The sequence below is a fragment of the Rhinoderma darwinii genome (genome assembly GCF_050947455.1).
Source record: "Rhinoderma darwinii isolate aRhiDar2 chromosome 5 unlocalized genomic scaffold, aRhiDar2.hap1 SUPER_5_unloc_21, whole genome shotgun sequence".
In the NCBI taxonomy this organism is placed as follows: Eukaryota; Metazoa; Chordata; class Amphibia; order Anura; family Rhinodermatidae; genus Rhinoderma; species Rhinoderma darwinii.
The window spans coordinates 155244-173480 of record NW_027461778.1 but is presented as its reverse complement, the minus strand read 5'-3'; the positions used below and the strand labels follow the sequence as shown (position 1 = coordinate 173480).

At 47.6% G+C, this 18237-nt stretch overlaps 13 non-coding genes across 13 annotated transcripts; all 13 read right to left on the bottom strand.

Moving 5' to 3' along the window:
• Positions 1 to 297: 297 nt before the first annotated feature.
• On the bottom strand, positions 298 to 488 carry LOC142687257 (U2 spliceosomal RNA). The gene has a single exon (XR_012856501.1). It is a non-coding gene; the product is annotated as a U2 spliceosomal RNA (small nuclear RNA).
• A 1280-nt stretch (positions 489 to 1768) lies between these two features.
• LOC142687256 (U2 spliceosomal RNA) lies at positions 1769 to 1959 on the bottom strand. The gene has a single exon (XR_012856500.1). It is a non-coding gene; the product is annotated as a U2 spliceosomal RNA (small nuclear RNA).
• Positions 1960 to 3251: 1292 nt separating this feature from the next.
• On the bottom strand, positions 3252 to 3442 carry LOC142687325 (U2 spliceosomal RNA). The gene has a single exon (XR_012856562.1). It is a non-coding gene; the product is annotated as a U2 spliceosomal RNA (small nuclear RNA).
• Positions 3443 to 4726: 1284 nt separating this feature from the next.
• Positions 4727 to 4917, bottom strand: LOC142687255 (U2 spliceosomal RNA). The gene has a single exon (XR_012856499.1). It is a non-coding gene; the product is annotated as a U2 spliceosomal RNA (small nuclear RNA).
• A 1292-nt stretch (positions 4918 to 6209) lies between these two features.
• On the bottom strand, positions 6210 to 6400 carry LOC142687253 (U2 spliceosomal RNA). The gene has a single exon (XR_012856497.1). It is a non-coding gene; the product is annotated as a U2 spliceosomal RNA (small nuclear RNA).
• A 1284-nt stretch (positions 6401 to 7684) lies between these two features.
• LOC142687252 (U2 spliceosomal RNA) lies at positions 7685 to 7875 on the bottom strand. The gene has a single exon (XR_012856496.1). It is a non-coding gene; the product is annotated as a U2 spliceosomal RNA (small nuclear RNA).
• Positions 7876 to 9163: 1288 nt separating this feature from the next.
• On the bottom strand, positions 9164 to 9354 carry LOC142687289 (U2 spliceosomal RNA). The gene has a single exon (XR_012856530.1). It is a non-coding gene; the product is annotated as a U2 spliceosomal RNA (small nuclear RNA).
• A 1284-nt stretch (positions 9355 to 10638) lies between these two features.
• Positions 10639 to 10829, bottom strand: LOC142687251 (U2 spliceosomal RNA). The gene has a single exon (XR_012856495.1). It is a non-coding gene; the product is annotated as a U2 spliceosomal RNA (small nuclear RNA).
• Positions 10830 to 12125: 1296 nt separating this feature from the next.
• On the bottom strand, positions 12126 to 12316 carry LOC142687249 (U2 spliceosomal RNA). Its single transcript, XR_012856494.1, has one exon. It is a non-coding gene; the product is annotated as a U2 spliceosomal RNA (small nuclear RNA).
• Positions 12317 to 13612: 1296 nt separating this feature from the next.
• On the bottom strand, positions 13613 to 13803 carry LOC142687248 (U2 spliceosomal RNA). Its single transcript, XR_012856493.1, has one exon. It is a non-coding gene; the product is annotated as a U2 spliceosomal RNA (small nuclear RNA).
• A 1288-nt stretch (positions 13804 to 15091) lies between these two features.
• Positions 15092 to 15282, bottom strand: LOC142687247 (U2 spliceosomal RNA). The gene has a single exon (XR_012856492.1). It is a non-coding gene; the product is annotated as a U2 spliceosomal RNA (small nuclear RNA).
• A 1273-nt stretch (positions 15283 to 16555) lies between these two features.
• On the bottom strand, positions 16556 to 16746 carry LOC142687246 (U2 spliceosomal RNA). Its single transcript, XR_012856491.1, has one exon. It is a non-coding gene; the product is annotated as a U2 spliceosomal RNA (small nuclear RNA).
• A 1296-nt stretch (positions 16747 to 18042) lies between these two features.
• On the bottom strand, positions 18043 to 18233 carry LOC142687245 (U2 spliceosomal RNA). The gene has a single exon (XR_012856490.1). It is a non-coding gene; the product is annotated as a U2 spliceosomal RNA (small nuclear RNA).
• Positions 18234 to 18237: the final 4 nt, after the last annotated feature.

The following is an 18237-nucleotide window of genomic DNA, read 5'->3' as shown; positions in this document are numbered from 1 at the left end:
TGGCTGGCTCAGGTGCAGCTCTTTAACTTACCTAAAAGGGAGGGCGGAGAGAAGACAAGGAAGGTGAATGAGGTGTTCCAATGTGAAATGCCGGAAACACAGAAACACAGACGACACACAACAAGAGGTGGCAATCTATTCATTAATTGCATTTAATCAATGAGCTCATTATCACTCATGCATTGTCCAACAGGTGTTGAAATAATGGGATTAAAAGGGGAGATCCCTTCAGAAAGACAGAAACAATAGCAAAGACAAAAAACACTTTTGGAATCTGCTTTTAGTCAACACATAAGGAAAGGGTGCACCGGTCCTGGAAATACTGCAATACCAGGTCAATGCGTGGAGTGGACAGAGCAAGCTCTATTTCCATCTCCCTGTTCTAAAAATCCATTTAATATATGGTCCCCAGATAGGGGACGTATCAGATATTAAACTGATAAGAACAGATACTACACTTGATCTTAGCCAAAAGGCCGAGAAGCGATAACCCGAACGGGCCGCGCGTTGCCCGAGCCTGCCCGATACTGCTGTTCAGCCCTTGCAGCGATTCAGCCTACTTCTAGGCAATTCCATGGGGCCCTGCAGGCTCACACACTCACAGCTACACAGGAGGTGAATAAAGGCCGGAGAGGAAGCCAGACAGGATTTGCTTCTTTTGCTTGCACCACAATGCAGTGCTGAAAGAGGAGGAATCTACATAAAAACGCCTTCCTGGCAACGCCCAAATGCCCTGCTGCCATGCAGATAAACACTGGCAGCGGCAGCAAGTGCATGCCCACAGCCACCCCTTGTTCCTTCACACCTTGTATCAGCTGTAATCCAGTCCAGTCCAGTGCTGCCTGCTGAGCAGCACTGACCAACACTGCCTGGGCCCAGGCTTTTATCTCTGAGGCCCCATTATGATGTCAGAAAGCTGGCTCTGGAATCCTGAGGGCTCCACTATGACACGTGCAAAGTTCCGTCTGAACTTTATATAAGACGGTGAGGCTCAGTCAGTCACTCAGTGTTGCCTGAGAGGGCAACACTGCAACAGCCGGCCGCCAGGCTGTCTTTTTTTTGCACAGCTAGTTGCCTCCAGGAGGCCACAAGAGGGAGACAAGGGACTGCAAAATGGAAAATAGGCATCCACCAACTTTACAGACAACTTCTCCTTGCTCCTACAACCTCCATCCTTGCACAGTTTGTTATTCTTCTAGGTAACATAGTAACAAATCCAAATTGCTGCTCTCTTTGTAGGCAAGCAAGGCTTTGTTGCAACTGCAATTCTTACTTCTTCTTGAAATGTAGGGACGACAGTACATTCCATCACATCCATCTAGTGTACACAGGTAGGTCCATTGTGGCGGGCAGGCGAGCGGGCGGGCTGCTTTATTGGCTGTTTGCTGTTCCCCTACTCCACTCCACTATTTGACTGTTGTGCTGCATCAATCAATCAATCAATCAATCAATCAATCAATCAATCAATCAGTGGCTGGCTCAGGTGCAGCTCTTTAACTTACCTAAAAGGGAGGGCGGAGAGAAGACAAGGAAGGTGAATGAGGTGTTCCAATGTGAAATGCCGGAAACACAGAAACACAGACGACACACAACAAGAGGTGGCAATCTATTCATTAATTGCATTTAATCAATGAGCTCATTATCACTCATGCATTGTCCAACAGGTGTTGAAATAATGGGATTAAAAGGGGAGATCCCTTCAGAAAGACAGAAACAATAGCAAAGACAAAAAACACTTTTGGAATCTGCTTTTAGTCAACACATAAGGAAAGGGTGCACCGGTCCTGGAAATACTGCAATACCAGGTCAATGCGTGGAGTGGACAGAGCAAGCTCTATTTCCATCTCCCTGTTCTAAAAATCCATTTAATATATGGTCCCCAGATAGGGGACGTATCAGATATTAAACTGATAAGAACAGATACTACACTTGATCTTAGCCAAAAGGCCGAGAAGCGATAACCCGAACGGGCCGCGCGTTGCCCGAGCCTGCCCGATACTGCTGTTCAGCCCTTGCAGCGATTCAGCCTACTTCTAGGCAATTCCATGGGGCCCTGCAGGCTCACACACTCACAGCTACACGGGAGGTGAATAAAGGCCGGAGAGGAAGCCAGACAGGATTTGCTTCTTTTGCTTGCACCACAATGCAGTGCTGAAAGAGGAGGAATCTACATAAAAACGCCTTCCTGGCAACGCCCAAATGCCCTGCTGCCATGCAGATAAACACTGGCAGCGGCAGCAAGTGCATGCCCACAGCCACCCCTTGTTCCTTCACACCTTGTATCAGCTGTAATCCAGTCCAGTCCAGTGCTGCCTGCTGAGCAGCACTGACCAACACTGCCTGGGCCCAGGCTTTTATCTCTGAGGCCCCATTATGATGTCAGAAAGCTGGCTCTGGAATCCTGAGGGCTCCACTATGACACGTGCAAAGTTCCGTCTGAACTTTATATAAGACGGTGAGGCTCAGTCAGTCACTCAGTGTTGCCTGAGAGGGCAACACTGCAACAGCCGGCCGCCAGGCTGTCTTTTTTTTGCACAGCTAGTTGCCTCCAGGAGGCCACAAGAGGGAGACAAGGGACTGCAAAATGGAAAATAGGCATCCACCAACTTTACAGACAACTTCTCCTTGCTCCTACAACCTCCATCCTTGCACAGTTTGTTATTCTTCTAGGTAACATAGTAACAAATCCAAATTGCTGCTCTCTTTGTAGGCAAGCAAGGCTTTGTTGCAACTGCAATTCTTACTTCTTCTTGAAATGTAGGGACGACAGTACATTCCATCACATCCATCTAGTGTACACAGGTAGGTCCATTGTGGCGGGCAGGCGAGCGGGCGGGCTGCTTTATTGGCTGTTTGCTGTTCCCCTACTCCACTCCACTATTTGACTGTTGTGCTGCATCAATCAATCAATCAATCAATCAATCAATCAATCAATCAATCAATCAATCAATCAGTGGCTGGCTCAGGTGCAGCTCTTTAACTTACCTAAAAGGGAGGGCGGAGAGAAGACAAGGAAGGTGAATGAGGTGTTCCAATGTGAAATGCCGGAAACACAGAAACACAGACGACACACAACAAGAGGTGGCAATCTATTCATTAATTGCATTTAATCAATGAGCTCATTATCACTCATGCATTGTCCAACAGGTGTTGAAATAATGGGATTAAAAGGGGAGATCCCTTCAGAAAGACAGAAACAATAGCAAAGACAAAAAACACTTTTGGAATCTGCTTTTAGTCAACACATAAGGAAAGGGTGCACCGGTCCTGGAAATACTGCAATACCAGGTCAATGCGTGGAGTGGACAGAGCAAGCTCTATTTCCATCTCCCTGTTCTAAAAATCCATTTAATATATGGTCCCCAGATAGGGGACATATCAGATATTAAACTGATAAGAACAGATACTACACTTGATCTTAGCCAAAAGGCCGAGAAGCGATAACCCGAACGGGCCGCGCGTTGCCCGAGCCTGCCCGATACTGCTGTTCAGCCCTTGCAGCGATTCAGCCTACTTCTAGGCAATTCCATGGGGCCCTGCAGGCTCACACACTCACAGCTACACGGGAGGTGAATAAAGGCCGGAGAGGAAGCCAGACAGGATTTGCTTCTTTTGCTTGCACCACAATGCAGTGCTGAAAGAGGAGGAATCTACATAAAAACGCCTTCCTGGCAACGCCCAAATGCCCTGCTGCCATGCAGATAAACACTGGCAGCGGCATCAAGTGCATGCCCACAGCCACCCCTTGTTCCTTCACACCTTGTATCAGCTGTAATCCAGTCCAGTCCAGTGCTGCCTGCTGAGCAGCACTGACCAACACTGCCTGGGCCCAGGCTTTTATCTCTGAGGCCCCATTATGATGTCAGAAAGCTGGCTCTGGAATCCTGAGGGCTCCACTATGACACGTGCAAAGTTCCGTCTGAACTTTATATAAGACGGTGAGGCTCAGTCAGTCACTCAGTGTTGCCTGAGAGGGCAACACTGCAACAGCCGGCCGCCAGGCTGTCTTTTTTTTGCACAGCTAGTTGCCTCCAGGAGGCCACAAGAGGGAGACAAGGGACTGCAAAATGGAAAATAGGCATCCACCAACTTTACAGACAACTTCTCCTTGCTCCTACAACCTCCATCCTTGCACAGTTTGTTATTCTTCTAGGTAACATAGTAACAAATCCAAATTGCTGCTCTCTTTGTAGGCAAGCAAGGCTTTGTTGCAACTGCAATTCTTACTTCTTCTTGAAATGTAGGGACGACAGTACATTCCATCACATCCATCTAGTGTACACAGGTAGGTCCATTGTGGCGGGCAGGCGAGCGGGCGGGCTGCTTTATTGGCTGTTTGCTGTTCCCCTACTCCACTCCACTATTTGACTGTTGTGCTGCATCAATCAATCAATCAATCAATCAATCAATCAATCAATCAATCAATCAGTGGCTGGCTCAGGTGCAGCTCTTTAACTTACCTAAAAGGGAGGGCGGAGAGAAGACAAGGAAGGTGAATGAGGTGTTCCAATGTGAAATGCCGGAAACACAGAAACACAGACGACACACAACAAGAGGTGGCAATCTATTCATTAATTGCATTTAATCAATGAGCTCATTATCACTCATGCATTGTCCAACAGGTGTTGAAATAATGGGATTAAAAGGGGAGATCCCTTCAGAAAGACAGAAACAATAGCAAAGACAAAAAACACTTTTGGAATCTGCTTTTAGTCAACACATAAGGAAAGGGTGCACCGGTCCTGGAAATACTGCAATACCAGGTCAATGCGTGGAGTGGACAGAGCAAGCTCTATTTCCATCTCCCTGTTCTAAAAATCCATTTAATATATGGTCCCCAGATAGGGGACGTATCAGATATTAAACTGATAAGAACAGATACTACACTTGATCTTAGCCAAAAGGCCGAGAAGCGATAACCCGAACGGGCCGCGCGTTGCCCGAGCCTGCCCGATACTGCTGTTCAGCCCTTGCAGCGATTCAGCCTACTTCTAGGCAATTCCATGGGGCCCTGCAGGCTCACACACTCACAGCTACACGGGAGGTGAATAAAGGCCGGAGAGGAAGCCAGACAGGATTTGCTTCTTTTGCTTGCACCACAATGCAGTGCTGAAAGAGGAGGAATCTACATAAAAACGCCTTCCTGGCAACGCCCAAATGCCCTGCTGCCATGCAGATAAACACTGGCAGCGGCAGCAAGTGCATGCCCACAGCCACCCCTTGTTCCTTCACACCTTGTATCAGCTGTAATCCAGTCCAGTCCAGTGCTGCCTGCTGAGCAGCACTGACCAACACTGCCTGGGCCCAGGCTTTTATCTCTGAGGCCCCATTATGATGTCAGAAAGCTGGCTCTGGAATCCTGAGGGCTCCACTATGACACGTGCAAAGTTCCGTCTGAACTTTATATAAGACGGTGAGGCTCAGTCAGTCACTCAGTGTTGCCTGAGAGGGCAACACTGCAACAGCCGGCCGCCAGGCTGTCTTTTTTTTGCACAGCTAGTTGCCTCCAGGAGGCCACAAGAGGGAGACAAGGGACTGCAAAATGGAAAATAGGCATCCACCAACTTTACAGACAACTTCTCCTTGCTCCTACAACCTCCATCCTTGCACAGTTTGTTATTCTTCTAGGTAACATAGTAACAAATCCAAATTGCTGCTCTCTTTGTAGGCAAGCAAGGCTTTGTTGCAACTGCAATTCTTACTTCTTCTTGAAATGTAGGGACGACAGTACATTCCATCACATCCATCTAGTGTACACAGGTAGGTCCATTGTGGCGGGCAGGCGAGCGGGCGGGCTGCTTTATTGGCTGTTTGCTGTTCCCCTACTCCACTCCACTATTTGACTGTTGTGCTGCATCAATCAATCAATCAATCAATCAATCAATCAATCAATCAATCAATCAATCAATCAGTGGCTGGCTCAGGTGCAGCTCTTTAACTTACCTAAAAGGGAGGGCGGAGAGAAGACAAGGAAGGTGAATGAGGTGTTCCAATGTGAAATGCCGGAAACACAGAAACACAGACGACACACAACAAGAGGTGGCAATCTATTCATTAATTGCATTTAATCAATGAGCTCATTATCACTCATGCATTGTCCAACAGGTGTTGAAATAATGGGATTAAAAGGGGAGATCCCTTCAGAAAGACAGAAACAATAGCAAAGACAAAAAACACTTTTGGAATCTGCTTTTAGTCAACACATAAGGAAAGGGTGCACCGGTCCTGGAAATACTGCAATACCAGGTCAATGCGTGGAGTGGACAGAGCAAGCTCTATTTCCATCTCCCTGTTCTAAAAATCCATTTAATATATGGTCCCCAGATAGGGGACGTATCAGATATTAAACTGATAAGAACAGATACTACACTTGATCTTAGCCAAAAGGCCGAGAAGCGATAACCCGAACGGGCCGCGCGTTGCCCGAGCCTGCCCGATACTGCTGTTCAGCCCTTGCAGCGATTCAGCCTACTTCTAGGCAATTCCATGGGGCCCTGCAGGCTCACACACTCACAGCTACACGGGAGGTGAATAAAGGCCGGAGAGGAAGCCAGACAGGATTTGCTTCTTTTGCTTGCACCACAATGCAGTGCTGAAAGAGGAGGAATCTACATAAAAACGCCTTCCTGGCAACGCCCAAATGCCCTGCTGCCATGCAGATAAACACTGGCAGCGGCAGAAAGTGCATGCCCACAGCCACCCCTTGTTCCTTCACACCTTGTATCAGCTGTAATCCAGTCCAGTCCAGTGCTGCCTGCTGAGCAGCACTGACCAACACTGCCTGGGCCCAGGCTTTTATCTCTGAGGCCCCATTATGATGTCAGAAAGCTGGCTCTGGAATCCTGAGGGCTCCACTATGACACGTGCAAAGTTCCGTCTGAACTTTATATAAGACGGTGAGGCTCAGTCAGTCACTCAGTGTTGCCTGAGAGGGCAACACTGCAACAGCCGGCCGCCAGGCTGTCTTTTTTTTGCACAGCTAGTTGCCTCCAGGAGGCCACAAGAGGGAGACAAGGGACTGCAAAATGGAAAATAGGCATCCACCAACTTTACAGACAACTTCTCCTTGCTCCTACAACCTACATCCTTGCACAGTTTGTTATTCTTCTAGGTAACATAGTAACAAATCCAAATTGCTGCTCTCTTTGTAGGCAAGCAAGGCTTTGTTGCAACTGCAATTCTTACTTCTTCTTGAAATGTAGGGACGACAGTACATTCCATCACATCCATCTAGTGTACACAGGTAGGTCCATTGTGGCGGGCAGGCGAGCGGGCGGGCTGCTTTATTGGCTGTTTGCTGTTCCCCTACTCCACTCCACTATTTGACTGTTGTGCTGCATCAATCAATCAATCAATCAATCAATCAATCAATCAATCAATCAATCAGTGGCTGGCTCAGGTGCAGCTCTTTAACTTACCTAAAAGGGAGGGCGGAGAGAAGACAAGGAAGGTGAATGAGGTGTTCCAATGTGAAATGCCGGAAACACAGAAACACAGACGACACACAACAAGAGGTGGCAATCTATTCATTAATTGCATTTAATCAATGAGCTCATTATCACTCATGCATTGTCCAACAGGTGTTGAAATAATGGGATTAAAAGGGGAGATCCCTTCAGAAAGACAGAAACAATAGCAAAGACAAAAAACACTTTTGGAATCTGCTTTTAGTCAACACATAAGGAAAGGGTGCACCGGTCCTGGAAATACTGCAATACCAGGTCAATGCGTGGAGTGGACAGAGCAAGCTCTATTTCCATCTCCCTGTTCTAAAAATCCATTTAATATATGGTCCCCAGATAGGGGACGTATCAGATATTAAACTGATAAGAACAGATACTACACTTGATCTTAGCCAAAAGGCCGAGAAGCGATAACCCGAACGGGCCGCGCGTTGCCCGAGCCTGCCCGATACTGCTGTTCAGCCCTTGCAGCGATTCAGCCTACTTCTAGGCAATTCCATGGGGCCCTGCAGGCTCACACACTCACAGCTACACGGGAGGTGAATAAAGGCCGGAGAGGAAGCCAGACAGGATTTGCTTCTTTTGCTTGCACCACAATGCAGTGCTGAAAGAGGAGGAATCTACATAAAAACGCCTTCCTGGCAACGCCCAAATGCCCTGCTGCCATGCAGATAAACACTGGCAGCGGCAGCAAGTGCATGCCCACAGCCACCCCTTGTTCCTTCACACCTTGTATCAGCTGTAATCCAGTCCAGTCCAGTGCTGCCTGCTGAGCAGCACTGACCAACACTGCCTGGGCCCAGGCTTTTATCTCTGAGGCCCCATTATGATGTCAGAAAGCTGGCTCTGGAATCCTGAGGGCTCCACTATGACACGTGCAAAGTTCCGTCTGAACTTTATATAAGACGGTGAGGCTCAGTCAGTCACTCAGTGTTGCCTGAGAGGGCAACACTGCAACAGCCGGCCGCCAGGCTGTCTTTTTTTTGCACAGCTAGTTGCCTCCAGGAGGCCACAAGAGGGAGACAAGGGACTGCAAAATGGAAAATAGGCATCCACCAACTTTACAGACAACTTCTCCTTGCTCCTACAACCTCCATCCTTGCACAGTTTGTTATTCTTCTAGGTAACATAGTAACAAATCCAAATTGCTGCTCTCTTTGTAGGCAAGCAAGGCTTTGTTGCAACTGCAATTCTTACTTCTTCTTGAAGTGTAGGGACGACAGTACATTCCATCACATCCATCTAGTGTACACAGGTAGGTCCATTGTGGCGGGCAGGCGAGCGGGCGGGCTGCTTTATTGGCTGTTTGCTGTTCCCCTACTCCACTCCACTATTTGACTGTTGTGCTGCATCAATCAATCAATCAATCAATCAATCAATCAATCAATCAATCAATCAATCAATCAGTGGCTGGCTCAGGTGCAGCTCTTTAACTTACCTAAAAGGGAGGGCGGAGAGAAGACAAGGAAGGTGAATGAGGTGTTCCAATGTGAAATGCCGGAAACACAGAAACACAGACGACACACAACAAGAGGTGGCAATCTATTCATTAATTGCATTTAATCAATGAGCTCATTATCACTCATGCATTGTCCAACAGGGAAATAATGGGATTAAAAGGGGAGATCCCTTCAGAAAGACAGAAACAATAGCAAAGACAAAAAACACTTTTGGAATCTGCTTTTAGTCAACACATAAGGAAAGGGTGCATCGGTCCTGGAAATACTGCAATACCAGGTCAATGCGTGGAGTGGACAGAGCAAGCTCTATTTCCATCTCCCTGTTCTAAAAATCCATTTAATATATGGTCCCCAGATAGGGGACGTATCAGATATTAAACTGATAAGAACAGATACTACACTTGATCTTAGCCAAAAGGCCGAGAAGCGATAACCCGAACGGGCCGCGCGTTGCCCGAGCCTGCCCGATACTGCTGTTCAGCCCTTGCAGCGATTCAGCCTACTTCTAGGCAATTCCATGGGGCCCTGCAGGCTCACACACTCACAGCTACACGGGAGGTGAATAAAGGCCGGAGAGGAAGCCAGACAGGATTTGCTTCTTTTGCTTGCACCACAATGCAGTGCTGAAAGAGGAGGAATCTACATAAAAACGCCTTCCTGGCAACGCCCAAATGCCCTGCTGCCATGCAGATAAACACTGGCAGCGGCAGCAAGTGCATGCCCACAGCCACCCCTTGTTCCTTCACACCTTGTATCAGCTGTAATCCAGTCCAGTCCAGTGCTGCCTGCTGAGCAGCACTGACCAACACTGCCTGGGCCCAGGCTTTTATCTCTGAGGCCCCATTATGATGTCAGAAAGCTGGCTCTGGAATCCTGAGGGCTCCACTATGACACGTGCAAAGTTCCGTCTGAACTTTATATAAGACGGTGAGGCTCAGTCAGTCACTCAGTGTTGCCTGAGAGGGCAACACTGCAACAGCCGGCCGCCAGGCTGTCTTTTTTTTGCACAGCTAGTTGCCTCCAGGAGGCCACAAGAGGGAGACAAGGGACTGCAAAATGGAAAATAGGCATCCACCAACTTTACAGACAACTTCTCCTTGCTCCTACAACCTCCATCCTTGCACAGTTTGTTATTCTTCTAGGTAACATAGTAACAAATCCAAATTGCTGCTCTCTTTGTAGGCAAGCAAGGCTTTGTTGCAACTGCAATTCTTACTTCTTCTTGAAGTGTAGGGACGACAGTACATTCCATCACATCCATCTAGTGTACACAGGTAGGTCCATTGTGGCGGGCAGGCGAGCGGGCGGGCTGCTTTATTGGCTGTTTGCTGTTCCCCTACTCCACTCCACTATTTGACTGTTGTGCTGCATCAATCAATCAATCAATCAATCAATCAATCAATCAATCAATCAATCAGTGGCTGGCTCAGGTGCAGCTCTTTAACTTACCTAAAAGGGAGGGCGGAGAGAAGACAAGGAAGGTGAATGAGGTGTTCCAATGTGAAATGCCGGAAACACAGAAACACAGACGACACACAACAAGAGGTGGCAATCTATTCATTAATTGCATTTAATCAATGAGCTCATTATCACTCATGCATTGTCCAACAGGTGTTGAAATAATGGGATTAAAAGGGGAGATCCCTTCAGAAAGACAGAAACAATAGCAAAGACAAAAAACACTTTTGGAATCTGCTTTTAGTCAACACATAAGGAAAGGGTGCACCGGTCCTGGAAATACTGCAATACCAGGTCAATGCGTGGAGTGGACAGAGCAAGCTCTATTTCCATCTCCCTGTTCTAAAAATCCATTTAATATATGGTCCCCAGATAGGGGACGTATCAGATATTAAACTGATAAGAACAGATACTACACTTGATCTTAGCCAAAAGGCCGAGAAGCGATAACCCGAACGGGCCGCGCGTTGCCCGAGCCTGCCCGATACTGCTGTTCAGCCCTTGCAGCGATTCAGCCTACTTCTAGGCAATTCCATGGGGCCCTGCAGGCTCACACACTCACAGCTACACGGGAGGTGAATAAAGGCCGGAGAGGAAGCCAGACAGGATTTGCTTCTTTTGCTTGCACCACAATGCAGTGCTGAAAGAGGAGGAATCTACATAAAAACGCCTTCCTGGCAACGCCCAAATGCCCTGCTGCCATGCAGATAAACACTGGCAGCGGCAGCAAGTGCATGCCCACAGCCACCCCTTGTTCCTTCACACCTTGTATCAGCTGTAATCCAGTCCAGTCCAGTGCTGCCTGCTGAGCAGCACTGACCAACACTGCCTGGGCCCAGGCTTTTATCTCTGAGGCCCCATTATGATGTCAGAAAGCTGGCTCTGGAATCCTGAGGGCTCCACTATGACACGTGCAAAGTTCCGTCTGAACTTTATATAAGACGGTGAGGCTCAGTCAGTCACTCAGTGTTGCCTGAGAGGGCAACACTGCAACAGCCGGCCGCCAGGCTGTCTTTTTTTTGCACAGCTAGTTGCCTCCAGGAGGCCACAAGAGGGAGACAAGGGACTGCAAAATGGAAAATAGGCATCCACCAACTTTACAGACAACTTCTCCTTGCTCCTACAACCTCCATCCTTGCACAGTTTGTTATTCTTCTAGGTAACATAGTAACAAATCCAAATTGCTGCTCTCTTTGTAGGCAAGCAAGGCTTTGTTGCAACTGCAATTCTTACTTCTTCTTGAAATGTAGGGACGACAGTACATTCCATCACATCCATCTAGTGTACACAGGTAGGTCCATTGTGGCGGGCAGGCGAGCGGGCGGGCTGCTTTATTGGCTGTTTGCTGTTCCCCTACTCCACTCCACTATTTGACTGTTGTGCTGCATCAATCAATCAATCAATCAATCAATCAATCAATCAATCAATCAATCAATCAATCAATCAGTGGCTGGCTCAGGTGCAGCTCTTTAACTTACCTAAAAGGGAGGGCGGAGAGAAGACAAGGAAGGTGAATGAGGTGTTCCAATGTGAAATGCCGGAAACACAGAAACACAGACGACACACAACAAGAGGTGGCAATCTATTCATTAATTGCATTTAATCAATGAGCTCATTATCACTCATGCATTGTCCAACAGGTGTTGAAATAATGGGATTAAAAGGGGAGATCCCTTCAGAAAGACAGAAACAATAGCAAAGACAAAAAACACTTTTGGAATCTGCTTTTAGTCAACACATAAGGAAAGGGTGCACCGGTCCTGGAAATACTGCAATACCAGGTCAATGCGTGGAGTGGACAGAGCAAGCTCTATTTCCATCTCCCTGTTCTAAAAATCCATTTAATATATGGTCCCCAGATAGGGGACGTATCAGATATTAAACTGATAAGAACAGATACTACACTTGATCTTAGCCAAAAGGCCGAGAAGCGATAACCCGAACGGGCCGCGCGTTGCCCGAGCCTGCCCGATACTGCTGTTCAGCCCTTGCAGCGATTCAGCCTACTTCTAGGCAATTCCATGGGGCCCTGCAGGCTCACACACTCACAGCTACACGGGAGGTGAATAAAGGCCGGAGAGGAAGCCAGACAGGATTTGCTTCTTTTGCTTGCACCACAATGCAGTGCTGAAAGAGGAGGAATCTACATAAAAACGCCTTCCTGGCAACGCCCAAATGCCCTGCTGCCATGCAGATAAACACTGGCAGCGGCAGCAAGTGCATGCCCACAGCCACCCCTTGTTCCTTCACACCTTGTATCAGCTGTAATCCAGTCCAGTCCAGTGCTGCCTGCTGAGCAGCACTGACCAACACTGCCTGGGCCCAGGCTTTTATCTCTGAGGCCCCATTATGATGTCAGAAAGCTGGCTCTGGAATCCTGAGGGCTCCACTATGACACGTGCAAAGTTCCGTCTGAACTTTATATAAGACGGTGAGGCTCAGTCAGTCACTCAGTGTTGCCTGAGAGGGCAACACTGCAACAGCCGGCCGCCAGGCTGTCTTTTTTTTGCACAGCTAGTTGCCTCCAGGAGGCCACAAGAGGGAGACAAGGGACTGCAAAATGGAAAATAGGCATCCACCAACTTTACAGACAACTTCTCCTTGCTCCTACAACCTCCATCCTTGCACAGTTTGTTATTCTTCTAGGTAACATAGTAACAAATCCAAATTGCTGCTCTCTTTGTAGGCAAGCAAGGCTTTGTTGCAACTGCAATTCTTACTTCTTCTTGAAATGTAGGGACGACAGTACATTCCATCACATCCATCTAGTGTACACAGGTAGGTCCATTGTGGCGGGCAGGCGAGCGGGCGGGCTGCTTTATTGGCTGTTTGCTGTTCCCCTACTCCACTCCACTATTTGACTGTTGTGCTGCATCAATCAATCAATCAATCAATCAATCAATCAATCAATCAATCAATCAATCAATCAATCAGTGGCTGGCTCAGGTGCAGCTCTTTAACTTACCTAAAAGGGAGGGCGGAGAGAAGACAAGGAAGGTGAATGAGGTGTTCCAATGTGAAATGCCGGAAACACAGAAACACAGACGACACACAACAAGAGGTGGCAATCTATTCATTAATTGCATTTAATCAATGAGCTCATTATCACTCATGCATTGTCCAACAGGTGTTGAAATAATGGGATTAAAAGGGGAGATCCCTTCAGAAAGACAGAAACAATAGCAAAGACAAAAAACACTTTTGGAATCTGCTTTTAGTCAACACATAAGGAAAGGGTGCACCGGTCCTGGAAATACTGCAATACCAGGTCAATGCGTGGAGTGGACAGAGCAAGCTCTATTTCCATCTCCCTGTTCTAAAAATCCATTTAATATATGGTCCCCAGATAGGGGACGTATCAGATATTAAACTGATAAGAACAGATACTACACTTGATCTTAGCCAAAAGGCCGAGAAGCGATAACCCGAACGGGCCGCGCGTTGCCCGAGCCTGCCCGATACTGCTGTTCAGCCCTTGCAGCGATTCAGCCTACTTCTAGGCAATTCCATGGGGCCCTGCAGGCTCACACACTCACAGCTACACGGGAGGTGAATAAAGGCCGGAGAGGAAGCCAGACAGGATTTGCTTCTTTTGCTTGCACCACAATGCAGTGCTGAAAGAGGAGGAATCTACATAAAAACGCCTTCCTGGCAACGCCCAAATGCCCTGCTGCCATGCAGATAAACACTGGCAGCGGCAGCAAGTGCATGCCCACAGCCACCCCTTGTTCCTTCACACCTTGTATCAGCTGTAATCCAGTCCAGTCCAGTGCTGCCTGCTGAGCAGCACTGACCAACACTGCCTGGGCCCAGGCTTTTATCTCTGAGGCCCCATTATGATGTCAGAAAGCTGGCTCTGGAATCCTGAGGGCTCCACTATGACACGTGCAAAGTTCCGTCTGAACTTTATATAAGACGGTGAGGCTCAGTCAGTCACTCAGTGTTGCCTGAGAGGGCAACACTGCAACAGCCGGCCGCCAGGCTGTCTTTTTTTTGCACAGCTAGTTGCCTCCAGGAGGCCACAAGAGGGAGACAAGGGACTGCAAAATGGAAAATAGGCATCCACCAACTTTACAGACAACTTCTCCTTGCTCCTACAACCTCCATCCTTGCACAGTTTGTTATTCTTCTAGGTAACATAGTAACAAATCCAAATTGCTGCTCTCTTTGTAGGCAAGCAAGGCTTTGTTGCAACTGCAATTCTTACTTCTTCTTGAAATGTAGGGACGACAGTACATTCCATCACATCCATCTAGTGTACACAGGTAGGTCCATTGTGGCGGGCAGGCGAGCGGGCGGGCTGCTTTATTGGCTGTTTGCTGTTCCCCTACTCCACTCCACTATTTGACTGTTGTGCTGCATCAATCAATCAATCAATCAATCAATCAATCAATCAATCAATCAATCAATCAGTGGCTGGCTCAGGTGCAGCTCTTTAACTTACCTAAAAGGGAGGGCGGAGAGAAGACAAGGAAGGTGAATGAGGTGTTCCAATGTGAAATGCCGGAAACACAGAAACACAGACGACACACAACAAGAGGTGGCAATCTATTCATTAATTGCATTTAATCAATGAGCTCATTATCACTCATGCATTGTCCAACAGGTGTTGAAATAATGGGATTAAAAGGGGAGATCCCTTCAGAAAGACAGAAACAATAGCAAAGACAAAAAACACTTTTGGAATCTGCTTTTAGTCAACACATAAGGAAAGGGTGCACCGGTCCTGGAAATACTGCAATACCAGGTCAATGCGTGGAGTGGACAGAGCAAGCTCTATTTCCATCTCCCTGTTCTAAAAATCCATTTAATATATGGTCCCCAGATAGGGGACGTATCAGATATTAAACTGATAAGAACAGATACTACACTTGATCTTAGCCAAAAGGCCGAGAAGCGATAACCCGAACGGGCCGCGCGTTGCCCGAGCCTGCCCGATACTGCTGTTCAGCCCTTGCAGCGATTCAGCCTACTTCTAGGCAATTCCATGGGGCCCTGCAGGCTCACACACTCACAGCTACACGGGAGGTGAATAAAGGCCGGAGAGGAAGCCAGACAGGATTTGCTTCTTTTGCTTGCACCACAATGCAGTGCTGAAAGAGGAGGAATCTACATAAAAACGCCTTCCTGGCAACGCCCAAATGCCCTGCTGCCATGCAGATAAACACTGGCAGCGGCAGCAAGTGCATGCCCACAGCCACCCCTTGTTCCTTCACACCTTGTATCAGCTGTAATCCAGTCCAGTCCAGTGCTGCCTGCTGAGCAGCACTGACCAACACTGCCTGGGCCCAGGCTTTTATCTCTGAGGCCCCATTATGATGTCAGAAAGCTGGCTCTGGAATCCTGAGGGCTCCACTATGACACGTGCAAAGTTCCGTCTGAACTTTATATAAGACGGTGAGGCTCAGTCAGTCACTCAGTGTTGCCTGAGAGGGCAACACTGCAACAGCCGGCCGCCAGGCTGTCTTTTTTTTGCACAGCTAGTTGCCTCCAGGAGGCCACAAGAGGGAGACAAGGGACTGCAAAATGGAAAATAGGCATCCACCAACTTTACAGACAACTTCTCCTTGCTCCTACAACCTCCATCCTTGCACAGTTTGTTATTCTTCTAGGTAACATAGTAACAAATCCAAATTGCTGCTCTCTTTGTAGGCAAGCAAGGCTTTGTTGCAACTGCAATTCTTACTTCTTCTTGAAGTGTAGGGACGACAGTACATTCCATCACATCCATCTAGTGTACACAGGTAGGTCCATTGTGGCGGGCAGGCGAGCGGGCGGGCTGCTTTATTGGCTGTTTGCTGTTCCCCTACTCCACTCCACTATTTGACTGTTGTGCTGCATCAATCAATCAATCAATCAATCAATCAATCCAATCAGTGGCTGGCTCAGGTGCAGCTCTTTAACTTACCTAAAAGGGAGGGCGGAGAGAAGACAAGGAAGGTGAATGAGGTGTTCCAATGTGAAATGCCGGAAACACAGAAACACAGACGACACACAACAAGAGGTGGCAATCTATTCATTAATTGCATTTAATCAATGAGCTCATTATCACTCATGCATTGTCCAACAGGTGTTGAAATAATGGGATTAAAAGGGGAGATCCCTTCAGAAAGACAGAAACAATAGCAAAGACAAAAAACACTTTTGGAATCTGCTTTTAGTCAACACATAAGGAAAGGGTGCACCGGTCCTGGAAATACTGCAATACCAGGTCAATGCGTGGAGTGGACAGAGCAAGCTCTATTTCCATCTCCCTGTTCTAAAAATCCATTTAATATATGGTCCCCAGATAGGGGACGTATCAGATATTAAACTGATAAGAACAGATACTACACTTGATCTTAGCCAAAAGGCCGAGAAGCGATAACCCGAACGGGCCGCGCGTTGCCCGAGCCTGCCCGATACTGCTGTTCAGCCCTTGCAGCGATTCAGCCTACTTCTAGGCAATTCCATGGGGCCCTGCAGGCTCACACACTCACAGCTACACGGGAGGTGAATAAAGGCCGGAGAGGAAGCCAGACAGGATTTGCTTCTTTTGCTTGCACCACAATGCAGTGCTGAAAGAGGAGGAATCTACATAAAAACGCCTTCCTGGCAACGCCCAAATGCCCTGCTGCCATGCAGATAAACACTGGCAGCGGCAGCAAGTGCATGCCCACAGCCACCCCTTGTTCCTTCACACCTTGTATCAGCTGTAATCCAGTCCAGTCCAGTGCTGCCTGCTGAGCAGCACTGACCAACACTGCCTGGGCCCAGGCTTTTATCTCTGAGGCCCCATTATGATGTCAGAAAGCTGGCTCTGGAATCCTGAGGGCTCCACTATGACACGTGCAAAGTTCCGTCTGAACTTTATATAAGACGGTGAGGCTCAGTCAGTCACTCAGTGTTGCCTGAGAGGGCAACACTGCAACAGCCGGCCGCCAGGCTGTCTTTTTTTTGCACAGCTAGTTGCCTCCAGGAGGCCACAAGAGGGAGACAAGGGACTGCAAAATGGAAAATAGGCATCCACCAACTTTACAGACAACTTCTCCTTGCTCCTACAACCTCCATCCTTGCACAGTTTGTTATTCTTCTAGGTAACATAGTAACAAATCCAAATTGCTGCTCTCTTTGTAGGCAAGCAAGGCTTTGTTGCAACTGCAATTCTTACTTCTTCTTGAAATGTAGGGACGACAGTACATTCCATCACATCCATCTAGTGTACACAGGTAGGTCCATTGTGGCGGGCAGGCGAGCGGGCGGGCTGCTTTATTGGCTGTTTGCTGTTCCCCTACTCCACTCCACTATTTGACTGTTGTGCTGCATCAATCAATCAATCAATCAATCAATCAATCAATCAATCAATCAATCAATCAATCAATCAGTGGCTGGCTCAGGTGCAGCTCTTTAACTTACCTAAAAGGGAGGGCGGAGAGAAGACAAGGAAGGTGAATGAGGTGTTCCAATGTGAAATGCCGGAAACACAGAAACACAGACGACACACAACAAGAGGTGGCAATCTATTCATTAATTGCATTTAATCAATGAGCTCATTATCACTCATGCATTGTCCAACAGGTGTTGAAATAATGGGATTAAAAGGGGAGATCCCTTCAGAAAGACAGAAACAATAGCAAAGACAAAAAACACTTTTGGAATCTGCTTTTAGTCAACACATAAGGAAAGGGTGCACCGGTCCTGGAAATACTGCAATACCAGGTCAATGCGTGGAGTGGACAGAGCAAGCTCTATTTCCATCTCCCTGTTCTAAAAATCCATTTAATATATGGTCCCCAGATAGGGGACGTATCAGATATTAAACTGATAAGAACAGATACTACACTTGATCTTAGCCAAAAGGCCGAGAAGCGATAACC